At 41.7% G+C, this 19,694-nt stretch overlaps 1 protein-coding gene across 2 annotated transcripts in view; it reads left to right on the top strand.

Annotated features, from left to right (window-relative positions):
* The first annotated feature begins 18,735 nt into the window (after nt 1–18,735).
* Nucleotides 18,736–19,694, top strand: part of LOC124613001 (ES1 protein homolog, mitochondrial-like) — a 67,917-nt gene continuing 66,958 nt past the window's right edge. Inside the window, exon 1 of one of the 2 annotated variants that reach the window (XM_047141553.1) lies at nt 18,736–18,894. The gene's annotated coding sequence lies outside the window, so the exon portion shown is untranslated. The remainder of the gene's footprint in view (nt 18,895–19,694) is intronic. The other variant, XM_047141554.1, reaches the window with a different exon arrangement.

The following is a 19,694-nucleotide window of genomic DNA, read 5'->3' as shown; positions in this document are numbered from 1 at the left end:
TTGCTCCCCCTCTAGCAGCAGTTCATAGTAGGTCACTGGAGCAACGAAGGGTCCATTGTGACTGAAAATAAATGTGAGTAGTTACCATTTTCAAGAAGAATCATAGGACAGATGCACATAATTATAGGCTTATATCGTTGATGTCAATCTGTTGTAGAATTGTGGAACATGTTTTATGCTCATATATTATGATGTTATTGAAGAACAAAAATATCCTCTACAAAAATCAACATGGATTCCACAAACAGAGATCTTGTAAAATGCAGCTTTCTCTGTTCCTCAGTGAGATCCACAGAGTCGCAGATATCATCTTTCAAGTTAATGCCATCGTCCTAGACTTCAGGAAGGCATTTGACTCTGTCCTGGACTGCCATTTAGTGAAAAAAATATGAGCTTACTGAGTATCAGATCAGATTTGTAACTGAATTCAAGACTTCCTTGTAGACAGAACACAACACATCACTCTTAATGGAAGAAAACTGACAGATGTTCAATGTTCAAAAATTAAAACTGTGCACTTCACAAAATGAAAAAAATGTAGTACCCTATGACAATAACATCAATGAATCACTGTCAGAGTCAGCCAACTTATGCAAACACCTGGTTGTAACACTTTGTAGGGATGTAGAATGGAATGATTACGTATGCTCAGTTGTGGGTAAAGCAGGTGATAAACTTCAGTTTGTTGGTAAATACAGGTGAAGTGCAAACATCCTACAAAGAAAATTGCTTACAAATCACTTGTGCAACCAGATGTAGAATATTACTCAAGTGTTTGGGCCCCATACCAAACAGGACTAACAGGGTATATTGAATGTATACAGAGAAGCACAGCATGAATGATCACAGGTTTGTTTGATACATGTGTGAGTGTAACAGAGATACTGAAGAAACTGAACCAGCAGATTCTTGAAGATAGATGTAAACTATGCCTATAAAGTCTACCAACAAAGTTTCAAGCACTAGCTTTCAATGATGACTGTAGAAATATACTACAACCCCCTTTGTATTGCTCACATAAGGGTCATGAGGATAAGATTACAATAATTAATGTGAGCACAGCGTCATTCAAACAATCATTCTTCCCATGCTCCATAAGTGAATGGAATGGGAAAAAACCCTAACAACATGTACAATGGGATGCACCCTCTGCCATACACTTCACAATGGTTTGCAGAGTATAGATGAAGGTGTAGATGTAGTTGCAAAGGTAATTTCATGGGCACCACAAGGAAATGTGATAGGACTGTTACTGTTTACAGTGTTTACAAATGTTCCAATAGAATGCATCAGAAGCTCTTTGAAGCTATTTGTAGATGATGCAATTGTCTTTAAGAAGGTGGCAGTGCCAGAAGACAGTAATGGACTGGCAATTGATCCTGAATGTAAATAAATGTAACATACTGCCTATACATAGGAAAAGAAATCCACTACTGTACAACTGTACTATTGATAAAAATGTGCTGAAAATACTAACCACAATAAAATATGTAGGAATACCCATCTTGCATGATCATATAAAATAAATGGTAGGAACAGCAGATGTGAGACAGAGATTCACAGGAAGAATCTTAATGAATTTAATTCATCCACTAAAGAAGTAGCTTACAAGGTGCTTGTTCAACCATTTCTTGAGCACTGTTCATTAATCTGGGACCCTAACCAGGTAGAACTGATAGAAGAAACAGAGAAGGTCCCATGAAGAGCAGCATGTTTCTTCAAGGGATCGTTTAGTCAGTGTGGAAGTGTTATAGAGATGCTCAGCGAACTGTAGTGGCATATGCTACAAGAGAGAGAGTGTGCATCATGGAGAGACTCGCTACTGAGAGTACTTTCCAGGAAGAGCCAGCCAACTTATTACGTTCTCCCATATACATCTCATGAAATGACTCCAATGAGAAAATTTTAAAAATTAGTACCTAATACAGAGGCTTTTGACTATCATTCTTCTCACATGCTATTCAGCAGGAGCAGGGAAGGGGGGGGGGGGATCAGTTACTGATGCCAGAAGTACCCTCCGCCAGGCACTGTCATGTAGTTTGCAGTGTGTTGATACAGATGTAGATGTAGATGTAGAGGAAATGGCTGAGCACTTCATGTTGTGTTTACACTGTTGCTCATGATGGTAGCTGTAATGTACACTATCAAACTGGGCTGCTTCAAGACATCCACACTCAGCATTGCTACAACAGGCACATTAAAGTCACATTCAGCAAGGTTTTGAATTATTGTACCATGAAGCATATTGTCTCAAAATGAGGCTCCATGAGCACAATTAAATTTACAATTCCTAGTCAATCCCTCAAGTTCAAGGATCCATTCCTTGTAAAACTGAATAAGTTGATGAAGTGTACAAAAAATCTTAAACTAACAGCAATGACATAAATTTGTGCTTCAAAATAGTCATCTAATGCTCAAATAATGTCTCAAATGGGTAGAGTGTGGGGCTCCAACTGAAAGAACAGCTTTTGACACAACCTGCATACTTACCCACACATGAAAAAAGAATGAGCATTGTGATTTGCCTGACATGTTGTAGGCTTGAAAATGCAACTCCAACTGCTGGCAGTATTCCATCCATTGCTCCAACTGTGCATCAGAAGAGTGGAAAAGTGGAGAAGGCGGCACCTGGGCCCTGGAGTTTTGTTCTTCAGTCACTGTAGCTGGCAGAATCTTGTGCATCCATCAGTCTTCCAACAGCAGTGAGCTAGGAGGTAATTTGTTGACTCTGAAACTGAACAAGTGAATTGAGGGGCTGCTCTCCTCAAGCTGCCATTGTATCCACAAACTAAAGAATTATATTATTGAATTATATAGATCTGTGTGTGTGTGTGTGTGTGTGTGTGTGTGTGTGTGTGTGTGTGTGATATATATGGCAATGGCAATGTCAAGCAGTTGCAGTGATCAGAATGCAGTAACATTAGTCAGTTCTTGTGTGTGTGTGTGTGATATATATGGGACACGAGGAAAGGTTTGAGCATGGACCCTCTCCCTGGGTGGTCCAACACCATGACCACATAACCATGAAACTGAGTTTACTCAAACCCACTTGATGTTGCCTGCCTTGAGCGTGGACCATTCAGTGTTTCGATTTTGCTTCCTTTTTCACAGTTCAGACAACTTCTTTCTGTTTCCATGCTCGATCTGCAATTAGCTTTTTACAGGCTATCCATTGGACCATTTTGCCACTAAATCTGAGAGGGGTACAATGAGGAGTTTCCCTTATTAGAGTTGGGTCCAACAACCATTTTGATACCTAAATATTCCATCAATTGATATACTCCTGTATACTTGCTCAAAGTTCCTCCCAGTATGTGTTAACACATTCATATGTGGTGCACTTTGCTTTGCTTAGATCCCTGTGGGTAGCACTGCAGGGTGTTGAGTGCCAGTTGATAGCTGCCTGATGCTTAGAATCAATGAGGGTTTTCAAGATGTCAATATTTTTGAAGAACCAATTCTGTGATTTCAGTTTCAAAGTACATAATGTACTGCCAGCTGTAATGATAAGAAGTGACTCAGTTTTCAGCTAGTCTTCAGCAATGGGTGCATTTAGGTACCAGGTGTCAACTTCTTTCTGAACTCTACCACCAAATATTTCTATTGTTGCGGTGTCTTTAATTTTGTAAAGATTGATCTTGATTCTGCTAGGTGTTTTAGAAACATGTGGAGAAAATGGCAGAGATATTTCCTCTTGAAACTTCCTGGTAGATTAAAACTGTGTGCCAAACCGAGACTCGAACTCAGGACCTTTGCCTTTCGCGGGCAAGTTCTCTACCAACTGAGCTACCCAAGCACGACTCACACTCTGTCCTCACAGCTTTAATTCTGCCAGTACCTCATCTCCTACATTCCAGACTTCACAGAAGCTCTCCTGTGAACCTTGCAGAATTAGCACTCCGGGAAGAAAGGATATTGCGGAAACATGGCTTAGCCACAGCCTGGGGGATGTTTCTAGAATGAAATTTTCACTCTACAGCAGAGTGTGCACTGATATGAAACACAGTTTTAATCTGCCAGGAAGTTTCATATCAGTGCACACTCTGGTGTAGAGTTAAAATTTCATTCTAGAAATATTACCTCTTAGTTAAAATAAAATCTGGTTGAAGCTAGTGTTTGGAGCAAGCAGGCACCCAGGAAACCTTGTGCCTCATCTTGCATTTTAAGTACATGTCAGTGATGAACACTTGGTACTTGACACAAAATTCAAGCAGCTGTAAACTTGTCTTCATCTTACCCACTCCATGAGTGCCTAGGCAGTCTGGCCAAGCATCATAATCACATTCAATGGTGGCACTGAATGCACCTAGAATGCACAAACAATCCACAGGGTACACTCCCTGCACCAACTTGCTGAGATTTTCGTAAAATTGATCCTTTCAAGATGTCAATATTTTTGAAGAACCAATTCTGTGATTTCAGTTTCAAAGTACATAATGTACTGCCAGCTGTAATGATAAGAAGTGACTCAGTTTTCAGCTAGTCTTCAGCAATGGGTGCATTTAGGTACCAGGTGTCAACTTCTTTCTGAACTCTACCACCAAATATTTCTATTGTTGCGGTGTCTTTAATTTTGTAAAGATTGATCTTGATTCTGCTAGGTGTTTTAGAAACACTTGGCATGTATACAGCTATCAGTGTCACTGGTCTGCTGCTAGTTGACAGATGCAAAGTCATAATGCCTTCTGAGACACCGACTGGACTTTCAGTGGTACGTTTATATATCATTACAAATGGCTAAGTCAACACAGCATTGCCTGGGACTGGCAGTGTTCTTCTTCGAAGAACGGAGGAAGCAATTCATGCGAATAGACGTCTCACATTGAAAGAATTGCATCAGATCATACCAACGTGTCAATGACAACTCTTTATGACGTTGTGACTGTCAAGTTAGGGTACAGGAAATTGTGTGTGCGCTGGGTTCCAAAACTGTTAATGGAAGAACACAAAAAGAAAAGGATGGGCTTTGCACTCGACTTCCTCACACGCTATGCTGAAGCAGGTGATGAGTTCCTTGATCACATTGTGACAGGTGACGAGGCGAGGGTTTATCACCATACACCTGAATCCAAGCAACAATCAATGTAATGGCGCCATTCGAATTCACCAAAAGCCAACAAATCGGAAATGTCGATTTCAGTGAAGAAAATCATGGTTTCTGTTTTTTGGGACAGACAAGGCGTTCTTCTGTTGGAATTTATGCCTCCTGAAACGATAATTAATGCTGCTGCATATTGCCAGACTTTGAAACGTCTTTAAAGGGCAATTCAAAACAAATGCAGGGGAATGCTGACAAGTGGAGTCCGCTTGCTTCATGACAATGCTCGGCCTCACACAGCGCTCATAACCAAAGCACTATTCAAACAGTCCAAATGGGACGTATTGGACCATCCACCATACAGCCCGGACCTTGCGCCCACCGACTTCCACGTCTTCCATTACCTGAAGCCACATCTTGGTGGAAAATCATTCCACAACGATGAAGAGATCAAAGATGAAGTTGAAATGTGGTTCCGACAACAGGCGACAACCTTCTATGACTGTGGGATAGAAAATCTTGTGCACCGACTTAACAAATGTTTGGATAATGGGGGTGATTATGTCAAAAAGTAACAAATAATCCAGTTTATAAGATGTAACTGACGTTTTCTAAATAAATGTTCTATTTAACGACTGCGAGCCATTGTATCTTCACTTTTCGAAATGCCCTCGTATTTAGCAATTTCCACGTAATCAAAGTCATTTAAACAGCTAGGAGTTATACTGAATAGTGATCCGCTTACTCTTTATGAGTATTATACCAAGTGGCACTTAAAACCAAATCATTCAAAATCTGGAAATATCACAATAAATCTCAACTTTAAATAAGCTAACAGGAAGTTGAGCCTTAAACTCAACAGAGAGCCAATTAAGTATAGAAACTTACAACAAAGAGTTAAACTTGAACTTACACTTCGTATAGGCACCAATTAGAAGAAGTGAAGCAAAAACTGAAATTCAGAAACAGTATACTAGCCAAACTATTAGGCAGCTCCTGGGGAAGCAACGCAAACACATAGCACACATCAGCATTGGCACTAGAATAGTACTGCAGAATACTGTCCAGTATGGGCAATGAGTGTCCACAGAAAAAAAGATTTATGTGAGCTCAATGAATTGATGGGTTGATGGGGATCACCTGGCTCACTGACACTGAGCCCCACAAATTTTCTACCAGTGTTAGCCAATATCCAACCATCAAACATCAGATGCAAAACTGCAATAAAAAAGGAGTGGAAGAAGATGTAAAACCAATGCAGTCCCCAAATTCATCATCATTTACGCACAAGGGACTGACTTAAGTTGTAGATGCCTCTCTGGAAAGCCATCCAAAGATTTGAAGTTTTTGAGGAAGCAACAATCTGGCAGAAACACGTGAAGGAACACCCCACAAAATGGATCCCTTATTGCTGAAGTGACCAAACAGTTCCTGATTTTTACCTTCCAAGAAGACTTTGGACAAGCTTAAACGGAATAAGGAATGGAACAGGTCATTGTGAAAGCTCAGCCGCAAAGTGAGATCTTGCAAATGATCCTTTCTCTGAGTGCAGTGAACTTCAAACTATGGACCATATTTTAAATTGTGTAATTTAGTTTCAAAGGAGGAGGACTTAAAAACATCCAAAATATCTCCAGAGAATCCCTCCAGTGGCGGAGCCACCTTCAGGGAACTATTTGAGTATAATCTACATCTTACCACATTAATAGACTTTCATATGTTATCTGGTTTATAATGATTCATGCTTTTTTATATTATGTATTATTGTGATGTATGTTGTGTATTGTGTATTAAACCAGGGACTTAGAAACAACAGAGAGGCTTTGTCCTGCTGTAGCCCTCAGTGGTTCACAACCTCACAACAGGCCACAGCAGTCCACCCACCTCACCACCGCCCCACACCAAACCCAGGGTTCAGACCCCAGTGGACCCCCTCCCTCCCCCCCCCCCCCCCCCCCCCATCCACCTGGGAACATCGCATACCAGACAAGTGTAACCCCAAATGTTTGCATGGTAGAGTAATGACGGTGTACGCAGTACACATACATGGAGACAGTGTTTGCGCAGCAATCGCCGACATAGTGTAACTGAGGCGGAATAAGGGGAACCAGCCCGCATTCGCCAAGGTAGATGGAAAACCACCTTAAAAACCATCCACAGGCTGGCCGGCACACCAGACCTCGACACTAATCCACCAGGCAGATTTGTGCCGGGGACTGGCACACCTTCCCGCTCAGGAAGCAGCATGTTAATCTTTGTGTCTAGCTGGGTAGGCTTCATGTATCTTCACTTTGTGATGTATTATTGTGATGTATCTTTACTTTGTGATGTAGTTCTTTGACGTATCTTTACTTCATGATGTATTATTGTCTTCACCATGTCGAATGAATAAATACAGTTGCTACTTGCCAGCAGTAACAAACAGCCACTCTGGTATCGACAGCATCTCCATCAACCATACTCTGTGCACTGCTCACAGCTATGAGAGAGAAGACACTTTTAACCCCCTGCCAGCATGCCACAAGTGAGCTCACTTTTCTTTTGCTCACCATTACCTGAGGATTGGCTACCCACAATACATCACACCAGAGAATGCAAAAATGACATGGCCACATTGCACGAAGCTCTGATTGTCCAGGCTGCAATTTTAAGCAATTTGAACTCAAAGCACAGCCTCAGATCGAGAGCATCTATAGATCTGTCAATGTTAGTGTGGAAGATTGCAATGAGGAACATTACACTGAAGTAGCATGGTGCTACTAAGTATTACTAATAGTCTGTCAAATAGATAACTGTATCAGCATTGGAGACTATTAGTTATTAAGAACATTACTCTAATTATATTTAATCAGCACCACAGAAGAACCTCCAGCACTAAAAGTTTTGTATAATTCAGTCATTACTTGTACACAGTACAAATACATCTATTAATTTTTTTTTCTTCCAGATGTTTGCTTGTATTTAACTGCCACCTCAGTACCAGTATAACAGCCACCATCTGGCAATGTCAAGCAGTTGCAGTGATCAGAATGCAGTGACATTAGTCAGTTCTTGTGTGTGTGTGTGTGTGTGTGTGTGTGTGTGTGTGTGTGTTGATTGATCATGACCGGCCCATTTTAACACGGGTAATGTATCACGAACCAAATACCGTCCACACTGGCAGAATGTTACGTGATTCCACATACTTATATGTTTGTGACTATTACAGCGCCATCTATCACAAAGCAAAAAAAGTGGTCCAGCTAAAACATTCATATTTCTTTACGTACTACATGAATATGTAATAAAAAATGGGGTTTCCTATTTTAAAAAACGCAGTTGATATCCGTTTGACCTACGGCAGTGCCATATAGCGGACCAACCATAGCGCCATCTGGTTTCCCCCTTCAAGCTAGACGAGTTTCGTTATTTGTAGTATTTCCATTTGACGCTTATTTCATGAGCTATTTGGCCCTGTCACTATAAATGGACCATCCATAATTATGAACTGTCCATCCAGTCATTGATGTGCCTGTTTTCCTTCTGTAGTCTTGGAAATTATCATACTATACATTGGTTACAGGACAACAGTCATGTGGTAAGAATATATTACTGTCATAAGCAAATGTGATGAATAGTGGGAGCAGGCGAGATGCCGCATAGATCTCTCACAGAAATGAAAAAAAAAAAAAAAAAAAAAAAAAAAAAAAAAAAAAAAAAAAACGAAAACTCCAGGTAGGAATATCAACAATGTAGGAAAAGACAGATTGCTACTTACCCTAAATAAGACATGTCAAGTTGCAGAAAGGCACAATTACAACCACAGCATCTCAGGCTCGAATGCAACTTCATTGGGATGCAAGCAGCAATCTGGAGGGGGTGTGGCAGGGAAGGTATAGTAATGAACAAGTGGGAGAGAGACGAACACTGTTTGGTGGTGTGTGCAGGGATAGAGTGCCAACAGACATAGTGTTGAAAGTTTGTGGGACAGGGAGGTGGGTAAAAAAGGGCAGGGAAAGATGGGCAGATGTGTTGACAGAGGGCTGCAAATAAACAGGGTGGGAGATGAGAATGAGAAGATGATAGGACATCATCTCCTACCCTCATCTGTCTTGTCAATTCCTCCTCATTCCGATCTTCGACCCTGTTTATTTGCAGCCTTCTGCCAACATATCTGCTCGTCTTTCCCCACTCTTGTCTTTTGTTGCTCTTTCTTCCCCACCTCCTTGACCCACAACCAACTGATGCTGTGCCTGTTGGCAGTCTAGTCTGTCCACACTCCACCAGACAGTGTTCATCTCTGTCCCCACACTTATCCCCTTCCTTCCCTTCCTTTTCCCCACCTCTCCAGATTACTACTTGCATCCCACATGATGTTGCATTCTGGCCAAAGATGCTGGAGTTGGTGATCGTATGTGCATGAGCTATTCTTGCTTTTTTTATGTGTGTGTGTGTGTGTGTGTGTGTGTATTGTGCCTGTATACAAATTGATGTGTCTCCTGCCCAGTAAGTAGCGATCTTTCTTTTCCTGCATTGTAGAAATGAACATAACAAACAGACGGGTATGAACTATGTAGCAACAATGGAATTCAGGGGTCAAATCTTCCAAAATGGAACACAGGAGTCATAACATGAGGTACTTGTCTAGAACAAATAGGAGGTACAAACGTCTGGAGATCCCTTTCTTACACCTCGCTGTTGCAAAAGGGCGTTACACCATGATGCCATGATGCAGACACAGATTTGAATACAGTGAACCCACATGTAAGTGACTGGATGTTCAGTTCATAATTTTGGGGAGGGGGGGGGGGAGATGGGGCATGTGGGAGATTTGAATGTGAACCTCTCCTTTCACTATCCAGCACCATGACCACATAAGTACGAGGCAGTGGCTGTACAAATTCACTTGCTGCTGCACATCTTGAGTGTGGACCATTCATTGTTTTGATTTTGCTTCTTTTTTCACAATTCACTATACCTTCTTCTTGTTTTCGTGCTTTATAAGTGTTCAGTTTTTGGCTGGGCTTCCACTGGGCATTCTTACCACTAAATCTGAGGGGTGTACGATGGGGAGTTTCCCTTGTAAGAAGAATGCCCCACTTAAGGAGATCAAGGGAACAGTCATCACAGATTGTAATCAACGACTTCTACAATGGGTGGAATACTATTCCAACCTCTTCTTGCATCTGGTCAACATCAGCCCAAAAGCAATTGGAAAAAATTCTCAGTTGTCAGCTAGCCACTAACTGGATTCCATGTCTGCTAAGGAGAAGCTTCAGAGAGTTGTTGCACCATGTAAATGTGGGAAATTTCCTAGTAAAGAGAACATTCATACAGAAGTTATCAAACTGTCTTCACTCCTCCAATCACTCTACAACCTTGTATTCAAAAGTGCTGAATGTACTGTGCCACACAATATGTGTGATGCCAACATCATCACTCTGTACAATTGCAAAGGTGATTGCAGTTGCTGCCATGGAATTTCACTGGTGAGTATCGTCAGAAAAGCGTTTATCTGTATGATGCTGGGCAGACTGGAGAAACTTGCCAAGCATGTGTACCATGAATCTCAGTGCGGGTTTTGAACTCAGCAATTAACTACTGATATAACCTTCTTGCTCCAGCAAATCCAGGAAAAATTGTGTGCATGGCAGATACCCTTGTTCATTGCTTTCATTATTGTAAAGAAGGCATTTGGCACAATCAGCAGGAAGGGACTGTACACTTTACTGTAGAAGATAGTGTGTCCTCTAAAACCTTCGAAAATAATCAGGGCTTTTCCCGATGGCATGGAGGTGCTGTGATCTTTGGAGGAAGCATATCATTTTTTTTTTTTAGTGAAGTGAGGAGTTCATCAATACAGTGTACTGGGAAACACCTTGTTTAGTATTTTCTTCTCGTTACTTCTCACAGCTGCTTTCAGTGAAACAAACTTTGGCATCCACCTACATACCAGGGCTAACAGGAAACTTTACAACATTTTACTACTCTGGTCCATGTGCTATCATGAGGTCTCACTTGTCAGCAACCTATTATGCACTAATGATGCAGCATTTACAGCACATTCAAAATGAACTTAGGTACAGATCTGCTGCTCCATGCAAGCTCTTCTCTATGTCTGCGAATGTAAAGAAGAATGTAGTTATGGCACAAGGACACACAAATATGCCTGCCATAGGATTAGATGGCTCATTGTTGAATGTAGTCAACACATTCTGCTTCCTTGGCTCACAAATATCGCAAGATCTTTCTCTGGATCATGAAACAAATGTAAGAACTGGTGAAATGGTGAATACTTACTGAAAGGTCTGCACAAGAGTATGGAACAACAGTCACCTTACTGTGATTACAAAAATTACTCGTAAGAATGCAGAATCTCATGGTGGTGACATTGAATAAAAAATTCTCAGGTTTCCAGCCATGCCAAGTGATTAAAATTACATGAGCTTCTGGCCAAGCATTCCTTGGTCACTGTTGAGTGGTATGAATGCCAGTGGGCTGTTGGTACACCCCTTATATACACATCTACCAAGCATTTGCCTCAAACACCCTTACTGTATGGTGCTAAATACGAACTTTAGCTCAACACCTTTCATCTGCAGTGCTTGCAAACAATCTAGGCATAACACAGACAGATCATGTGACAGATGAGATGATTATGAATACTGCCCCTGCTCTCAAAGAACATCACCTGTGGCAGCTAGAAGACTTACATCGCATGGACCACTTCCATCTTCCCTGATGCACACTGCTTAGTGCCAAGAGACCACCTGGAAGACCTGCACTGTGCTTTAAAGATTGATTCAAGCACAAAATGGAAGCATTTAATATTAACTGTGACAAAAGGAAGCAGCTTGGTGAAGACAGCAGCAGATGGAGAAAACTCATCAAGGATGGCAACAAGTTCCTAGATGGCACCTGTCTCAACAATTCTGCTGGATAACAAGCATGTAGACAAGCGCCACTGATGACCATTCTTTCAGGTTGATATACACTTGAGCTCTTGCATTAGACTTTTGAGTCACCAATGAAAGTGCCTGCATGATGCTACTTGAATCCTCTGTGAGAAAGATGGGGAGGTGGGGCTAGTGTGAACATTTATTATGTTTCATGCTTTATCCTAAAATCATTTGAGGCAAATTTTTTAAATTCAGTATCTTTGGATTCACCAATTTTAACACTACCAGAATCATTAAAGCAATTCTTTGTATCTTTGACATTTTGACCACAAGCCAAGAATATATATATATATATTTGTGCACCGCCGCCGTCAGTGTCAGCCAGTTTGCCGTGGCATACGGAGCTCCATCGCAGTCTTTAACACTGGTAGCATGCCGCGACAGCGTGGACGTGAACCGTATGTGCAGTTGACGGACTTTGAGCGAGGGCGTATAGTGGGCATGCGGGAGGCTGGGTGGACGTACCGCCAAATTGCTCAACACGTGGGGCGTGAGGTCTCCACAGTACATCGATGTTGTCGCCAGTGGTCGGCGGAAGGTGCACGTGCCCGTCGACCTGGGACCGGACCGCAGCGACGCACGGATGCACGCCAAGACCGTAGGATCCTACGCAGTGCCGTAGGGGACCGCACCGCCACTTCCCAGCAAATTAGGGACACTGTTGCTCCTGGGGTATCGGCGAGGACCATTCGCAACTGTCTCCATGAAGCTGGGCTACGGTCCCGCACACCGTTAGGCCGTCTTACGCTCACGCCCCAACATCGTGCAGCCCGCCTCCAGTGGTGTCGCGACAGGCGTGAATGGAGGGACGAATGGAGACGTGTCGTCTTCAGCGATGAGAGTCGCTTCTGCCTTGGTGCCAATGATGGTCGTATGCGTGTTTGGCGCCGTGCAGGTGAGCGCCACAATCAGGACTGCATACGACCAAGGCACACAGGGCCAACACCCGGCATCATGGTGTGGGGAGCGATCTCCTACACTGGCCGTACACCACTGGTGATCGTCGAGGGGACACTGAATAGTGCACGGTACATCCAAACCGTCATCGAACCCATCGTTCTACCATTCCTAGACCGGCAAGGGAACTTGCTGTTCCAACAGGACAATGCACGTCCGCATGTATCCCGTGCCACCCAACGTGCTCTAGAAGGTGTAAGTCAACTACCCTGGCCAGCAAGATCTCCGGATCTGTCCCCCATTGAGCATGTTTGGGACTGGATGAAGCGTCGTCTCACGCGGTCTGCACGTCCAGCACGAACGCTGGTCCAACTGAGGCGCCAGGTGGAAATGGCATGGCAAGCCGTTCCACAGGACTACATCCAGCATCTCTACGATCGGCTCCATGGGAGAATAGCAGCCTGCATTGCTGTGAAAGGTGGATATACACTGTGCTAGTGCCGACATTGTGCATGCTCTGTTGCCTGTGTCTATGTGCCTGTGGTTCTGTCAGTGTGATCATGTGATGTATCTGACCCCAGGAATGTGTCAATAAAGTTTCCCCTTCCTGGGACAATGAATTCACGGTGTTCTTATTTCAATTTCCAGGAGTATGTATATATATATATATATATATAAAATAAAATAAACAAGATGTCTGCAATCTGTCCACCTTTGCCCCATGGTGGGAGAAACATGGTCATTGACTGGAATTGTATGGGGTAAAAGTGGACAGTATGTTTTTGATATAAATAAAGCCAAGTTTCCGAAAAAGTTTTATTTATTCCTTGATAAACGTGAAACATCAATATTAACTTGAAGATTTTTTTGATTTTTTTTTTCTAAACCGATATTGTACTTTTGAAAATTAACATTAAACTGCAGCATCCTCCCGTGCCTTTGTGTCCCGCTTCTTTTTGTAGAAGGCAGGAGACAAATAATATCAGACCTCTCCACTATTGACTCATCTGGGACAAAAGGGAATACAAATCAAGACCCTTTTTTACGCAAATAGGAAACATACACTTCCTCTTTCCCAATGGTATTCACAACTTGCCCAATGTAATATTTAAAAGTCTTCTTGATGGCAAAACGAACCAAAACAAAATCACCAGACCTCACTTCTTCATCATCTGTGAAGATTTGTAAGGTTTGGACTTCATCGTCATCTCTTTCACAACATCCCTCATCCTCAGATTCCAGCAATTCACTGTTTTCATCATCACTGATTTCATTTCTTCGGGTCCTTCTTGCTCTGGAACAAAGTCTTCTTTAAAGCTGATCTCATTTTACCCACCACTGCTGCTTCCAATTCGTCTTTTATTGGAGTACTAGTGTAAACTGTGGATTTCCTTTGCCTCGATTTTCCTTCTCGCCTTGAGGCTTTTGGGAAAGGTCGACAGTCTTCAGGAGTTGGAATTTCAGTTAGGACTGCACCTGAAGTGGAAGGTGAAGCATCACACAAACTTGTAGGTTCCACAGGAGGTGTGTCATAACTTGACGAAGGGGCTGCTGGCTGCTCAGTTACTTCTGATGACCTAAAATCGTCTTCAGTGAATGCCAACCTACTAAGTGGCCGCAATCCGGGCATCTTGAAACCAGATGTGATTATTTTTTTTTTTTTTTTTTTTTTTTTTGGGCAAATGAAAATGGAAATGCTATCCAACAAAACATAGTGATCTCAGAAATAGTGACTGGGTGACCAGGATGCATTCTCATCCAGTCAGCCAATGCTATTCTTAGATATCCCTTAAATGGCCTGAACACAGTGATATCTAGTGGCTACATTGTGGGAAAAATGTGGTGGGAATGTCAGTAGAGTGATTTTCCAGCGTCTCTGGCCATACTGAAAACATCAATGCTGATGTGACTTGCATGATTGTCCAGAAGTATGAGTGGGCGATTGTCCTTTGAACAACTCATCTGCTAACCTACATGCTTCAAAACTCCAAGGAACAATCCAGTTGTCATGTATCCAGATTTGCTGGTGTATCCAATACTACCAATTGGCGCACCAACCAGAAATTTGTCTTTCATATGGACTTGTGGAAAAATGAACACCGGCGGTGTGGCCATCCCTGAGGCTGAACAGAAAGCACGCGTGGTGACAGTTTCCCCTATCTCTTTGTGATGCTACCATTCCCACTTGCTTCTTACCACGTTCTGCAATAACTTTAGGAGGCTGTATAGTGGTAGGAATACCACACTCGTCCAAGTTCAGTATCCTGCCAGCGGTGAACTTAAATTTCTCCATTACGATCAAAAACTTGTCAAAGAAGAGGTTAACATTTACTTAGTTAAATGCTGCATCCCTTGCGAAGCTCGTATTTTCTATGAAGAGATAACTTCTGTTGCCTATGCAGTTTTTTTAGCATACATATACCCCAATTCACGTGCTTGGTTGTATGTCAGTCCATAATGATAATTTGATGCCTTCATGAAGTACTGAACTAGTAATTTCTCTTGAGGATTTGCAAAAACCTTGCAAACTCCGTATTTGGACTCTGTCGTATTAAGTGTTTGGATTTCTTCATCTGAATTTCCAGAATCACTTCCATCACATGGATCTGAAAAAAAGTGTATGATGTAGTCAGCCACAATGTACGGAATAGAAAAACATTTTTGCAATTACACAACTGTATCTGTTACTTGTCTAAGAAAGTTGGTTTACAGAGAACAATAGAATTATTGTATGGTGGCGTAGTTGTTTGGAAACTCACCTGGACGATCTGAATGCTTTCAGCAGTATATTTCTTAAGTGTGGTGACGTGCTTCTGTAGCATTGACTTCTTCATCCAAATTTCTCTGCAGTTTGTCGAATACTCCCCTTTTTGAACAAAACTTCTTTTACCACTTTCTGAACTTTTTCTTCGTCAATATTAACCCTGTCAGTTTTCCGGATAATTTACTAAAATCATTTATAAACATGAAATTATGGAACTAAAAGTTGGCCTCTGTTCTAAAGCAGGACTGGGGTGACACTTGCTCCTCTTCAAGTGTCCACACTTGCCCCAAGGGGTCATTTTGGATACGAAAACAAATTGCAGCAAATGTGTTGTCTTTAGATGAAACATTACACAAGCAAAAGTTAGGAAAATCTTTATAAATTTATAAACCACAACTGATGATATGTTCAATAGCGTACTAACCTCTTGCAGTAATCTTGAAATTTGTTGATGACAAAAATCGAATAGAAAGGACTGAAATCGAATTTTCACTTCTCTTGCTTGCAACAATGCCCAGTCGGGCACCAAACTTTGATTGTTTGCTACATCCTACAGAACTACCAACGTGAACATACAAAAATTTCAAAGATTATTTCACTAAATAATTCTGTGTCCACTCTTATCCCACATCCACACTAGCCCCACTCTCCCCTACACATCTTTTATGACAGCTGTTACTAATGCCTGTTTCTATTAACATGTGAGAATTAAGTCCATCGAACAAAAGACCAGCACTTCACATAGCGTCAAAAATGTTTTTAATTTTAGCGTGCTGTAAAACGATTTGAACTGTATTTTAACGTTTTTACTTACTAGTGAAGCATCTCTGGAAATAATTCAATTTGTTCTGTACGGTTAACTAAGCACCTACTGATAAACCATCCACAAAAGTAAGTTACTTTTAGACAAAGGTCGGCCTAAAAATGCCCATGTAAATCTACGTTAATTCAGACGTGTTATATAGGCATTATTTCCCTTTCTCTTCTATATATTTCCAACAAAGCATGTATTAAAGAGGGTATCTCATTACCCTGCAACTGGCAATTTTGTGCGTCATATGAAATACATATATCTCATTTTGCATTGTAGATAAGTGCATGATTGACATACTACACTCTTACTTGGCCCCTCTGTGATCCGTGGAAGTCAGCTGAGTTTGTGTGGCTCAGGAATGTTATGCGGGGTACACACCGGAGTCGCCACACGGCGCACCTTCGCGCGGATAACAGGCAGAACTGTGAAAATGGAACACAAGTGTTTGTAGGTGCGCAGCAATGTTCCAGTATGTGTGTGTGTGTGTGTGTGTGTGTGTGTGAATAAACATGGAAAATAGGAGACGTCGTCGAGACCGACCTCGTATAAACGAACCGTTTCCTCTGATTCATCGACACAGCGCAACTGTTAGTTGTTGCGCGGCGCAGAGCGGCGCCGTTTGATGTCCACAAAGGCGGCGCCACGCTGTTCAGAACTTCTTCTTCGGCTCGGTCCCAACTTTTTTTAGGTGCTTCCAATAGGCGGGAACAGAGCGAATAAGCTTAAGCTTGGTAAATCTTTATATGAAACGGAACAACACATTGGTAGTTAAAAACTGTTTGCCCGGGATCACAATCTGCCCTTCAACAAACAATACCGGTATAGCAGATTTCGCTTGTAACAGGTCGTATGTATATTTCACTTTTCATTAATCATGTTTTTTTCTCTCCATAGGTACTTCAGTGAAATCTGAAGTGCCTTGCATATGTCACTGGAGAGATCAGAAACTGTCTGATAAGCAGCTACTGAAATATGTCTCCAATTGCTAATAACTAGAGTGTAGTCTTTCTTCGGTTATGTTCGTCGTAGGTAATAAGAGTTTTGCTTTTAAATTTCTGTCTTAGTCGCAATGTAAAGCTAGCGAAAAGTGTCAACCGACATACGTGCAAAGTGTTGAACTAATACTAAGGAAAGCCGGAGTTGCAATACAATGTTAAATATTTTACCTTCATGCATTTAAAGTTTGCGCGCAAACTGAGACACCTAAATTCTTCCTTTCCTACGCCAAGTTGCAAGGCTTACGTTTCTGTTCTCCATCGCGAGTATAATGCACTGAACGGAATGAGGAAGCAACTTCACAGCGCCGGCCTAAGTGACCGAGCGGTTCTAGGCGCTACAGTCTGGAACCGCGCGACCGCTACGGTCGCAGGTTCGAATCCTGCCTCGGGCATGGATGTGTGTGATGTCCTTAGGTTAGTTAGGTTTAAGTAGCTCTAAGTTCTAGGGGACTGATGACCACAGCAGTTAAGTCCCATAGTTCTCAGAGCGATTTTTTGAACTTAAAAGCAACAAAAAACAATACACAGCTTATCATGCTTATGCTTCGGTGTTCCCTCCATCATTTTCTCTTCTTTTCGGTCCATTGCAAAAGTCACAAGTACAAGTTGCAAGGCGCAAAAGCGATTTCCCCTACGCATTGTTCGCGAATGCTAATTCGCTTATGTTAGGTATGAAGGGGTCTTAAGTGATAACGTTCTATGGACGATAATAACATCAAGGACTTAGCTCCTTATGTAATCATTATTATTACTATTTGTACTCTACTGTTCAGTGAACGCAGTATATGAAAAAGAGACTCGTTCAGATATTACCACCACGAGAGACTGAAGCCTTACGAAAAGTAATCAACTACTTTAGAGCTTTGTGCTAACATATTTATAGAACGTTCAAAGCTTCGCGCTAAACTTTTTGGTCAGTGGAAGTCAACCTGGTCGGCACCTCCTACTAGTGGACTCTCCAGCGTTCATGGTCGGCGGCAGGCGATAGGAATTTTAAAAACATCCTCAGGTATTCGTAAATGTTGGTTTGGTAAGTAATTGTTATTATAATATACTTAAACTGCTGTGACTCCGCATTATAAATTTTAGGAAGTAAAGTTACTTTCAGACTTTATAAATCACCATTACTGTGGAAACGATGGGCGTTTACAAAATGTTACTATTGATAGAGATATAAAACTAGGCTTTAGGTAAAGTAAGTTGACTAATCCTGTTTCAAACTCTCGCGCTATCTTGAACGATACAGGAAGGCAAGCTCAATTTCGATATATCTTTCGATCAATCGGTAGCATAAGACGACTGTGCAACTGGAATGCCAATGTACAGTGGGTTATAGGGTAGTACTGATTTGTTGACATTGCGTAATTACCGGCGTGTGCTATGTGTAGATTGTACTAGCTGCACAGTAGTATCTCTTAAGTCTTCAAGGATAAGGTAATTGACAGGTGAGAAAATTAGGTGTTGACATTCCTTTGAAAACCTGAGATATATACGCATATTTAAAAGGCGTTTGTTATTGTTTTAGTTTGAGCATATGGATATAGCGTGAAATTATGACATTCTACATTCGAAAACAACCTAAAACGTAGCACCAGCTAGCGAGCTCTGTGACAACACAAGTAATGCCCCTTGACTTTAAAAACTGAATATCCATTTTCTAAACTGAGATCGTGTCTGCCCTAATGTCATGTGTGACACTAATCGTCGACTGCGATTTAGGGCCCAGTGCTGTCGATTTGGACTGCCAAGGCTTCCCAGGATTCGCCTAAAATTGGCGAGGATTGACTTAGTAAGGCCAGTTTTGCCCGATATTTCAGAACTGTATTACACGTCCTACGAATATACGACCTCCCCCCCCCCCCCCACTCCTTGGATCACGAAATACTAGTGTGTTCTTAGTTTTTGATGTTTTGGATGTCTTGTGCACCCTCTACGTGGTTTATGATACTTCGCATTATTTTACTACGTTTTTAAACGTTTATCGGTGTCCAGTGATTCAACATCGAATGAAATTAAGCTTAATGAGACGCTCAGACGGGCAGGTACTAGAGACGTTAAAATATCAGAAGAGTCTCCTAAAAACAAAGTGCAAAAAATGTTAGTATATTGCATCCGAATATCAGGGGATTAAAAAAAGTAGGCGAGCATCTTGTTTGTTTTGAAGACGTAGAAACTGAGAGTGGAATAGATGTACCATTCCTGTCTTAACATCGTATAGTCACAGCAAAGGAAAAGATAAATGTAG

The sequence above is a fragment of the Schistocerca americana genome, chromosome 4 (genome assembly GCF_021461395.2).
Source record: "Schistocerca americana isolate TAMUIC-IGC-003095 chromosome 4, iqSchAmer2.1, whole genome shotgun sequence".
Lineage (NCBI taxonomy): Eukaryota > Metazoa > Arthropoda > Insecta > Orthoptera > Acrididae > Schistocerca > Schistocerca americana.
The sequence above is the reverse complement of the archived record's forward strand: the minus strand, read 5'-3'. Positions and strand labels throughout refer to the sequence as shown.